The sequence below is a fragment of the Echiichthys vipera genome (assembly GCF_963691815.1).
Source record: "Echiichthys vipera genome assembly, chromosome: 5".
Taxonomy (NCBI): Eukaryota; Metazoa; Chordata; class Actinopteri; order Perciformes; family Trachinidae; genus Echiichthys; species Echiichthys vipera.
Genome location: NC_139830.1, coordinates 1,683,206 through 1,684,978, shown reverse-complemented (window position 1 = coordinate 1,684,978; position 1,773 = coordinate 1,683,206).

The window sequence follows — 1,773 nt, the reverse complement described above, 5'->3', positions numbered from 1 at the left end:
AGAGTAGAGTAAAGTAAAGTAGAGGTAAAGTAAAGTAAAGTAGAGTAGAGTAGAGTAGAGTAAAGTAAAGTAAAGTAAAGTAAAGTAGAGTATAAGTAAAGTAAGTAAAGTAGAGTAGAGTAGAGTAGAGTAGAGTAGAGTAGAGTAGAGTAAAGTAAAGTAAAGTAAAGTAGAGTAAAGTAAAGAGTAAAGTAAAGTAAAGTAAAGTAGAGTAAGAGTAGAGTAGAGTAGAGTAAAGTAGAGTAAAGTAAGTAGAGTAGAGTAAAGTAAGTAAGTAAAGTAGAGTAAGTAGAGTAGAGTAGAGTAGAGTAGAGTAGAGTAGAGTAGAGTAGAGTAGAGTAGAGTAGAGTAGAGTAGAGTAGAGTAAAGTAAAGTAAAGTAAAGTAGAGTAGAGTAGAGTAGAGTAGAGTAGAGTAAAGTAAAGTAAAGTAAAGTAAAGTAAAGTAGAGTAAGAGTAGAGTAGAGTAGAGTAGAGTAGAGTAGAGTAGAGTAGAGTAAAGTAAAGTAAAGTAAAGTAGAGTAAAGTAAAGTAAAGTAAAGTAAAGTAAAGTAGAGTAAAGTAGAGTAAGTAAAGTAGAGTAAGTAGAGTAAAGTAGAGTAGAGTAGAGTAAAGTAAAGTAAAGTAAAGTAGAGTAAGTAGAGTAGAGTAGAGTAGAGTAGAGTAGAGTAGAGTAGAGTAGAGTAGAGTAAAGTAAAGTAAAGTAAAGTAAAGTAGAGTAGAGTAGAGTAGAGTAGAGTAGAGTAAAGTAGAGTAGAGTAGAGTAGAGTAGAGTAAAGTAAAGTAGAGTAAAGTAAAGTAAAGTAAAGTAAGTAAGTAGAGTAAAGTAGAGTAAAGTAAAGTAAAGTAAAGTAGAGTAAAGTAAAGTAAAGTAAAGTAAAGTAAAGTAGAGTAGAGTAGAGTAGAGTAGAGTAGAGTAGAGTAGAGTAGAGTAAAGTAAAGTAAAGTAAAGTAAAGTAGAGTAAAGTAGAGTAGAGTAAAGTAAAGTAGAGTAGAGTAGAGTAGAGTAAAGTAAAGTAAAGTAAAGTAGAATAGAGTAGAGTAGAGTAAAGTAAAGTAAAGTAAAGTAGAGTAAAGTAAAGTAAAGTAAAGTAAAGTAAAGTAAAGTAAGTAAAGTAGAGTAAAGTAAGTAAAGTAAAGTAGAGTAAAGTAAAGTAAGTAGAGTAAAGTAGAGTAAAAAGTAAAGTAAAGTAAAGTAAAGTAAAGTAAAGTAAAGTAGAGTAGAGTAAGTAAAGTAAAGTAAAGTAGAGTAGAGTAAAGTAAAGTAAAGTAAAGTAAAGTAAAGTAAGTAGAGTAAAGTAAAGTAAAGTAAAGTAAAGTAAAGTAGAGTAAAGTAAGTAAAGTAAAGTAAGTAAGTAAAGTAAAGTAAGTAAAGTAAAGTAACGTAAAGTAGAGTAAAGTAAGTAAAGTAAAGTAAAGTAAAGTAGAGTAAAGTAAAGTAAAGTAAAGTAAAGTAAAGTAAAGTAGAGTAAAGTAGAGTAAAGTAAGAGTAAAAGTAAGTAAAGTAAAGTAAAGTAGAGTAGAGTAGAGTAGAGTAAAGTAAAGTAAAGTAAAGTAAAGTAAAGTAGAGTAGAGTAGAGTAGAGTAGAGTAGAGTAGAGTAGAGTAGAGTAAGAAGTAAAGTAAAGTAAAGTAGAGTAGAGTAGAGTAGAGTAGAGTAGAGTAGGTAAGTAAGTAAAGTAGAGTAAAGTAAAGTAAAGTAAAGTAAAGTAAAGTAAAGTAAAGTAACGTAAAGTAAAGTAAAGTAAAGTAAAGTAAAGTAGAGTAGAGTAGAGT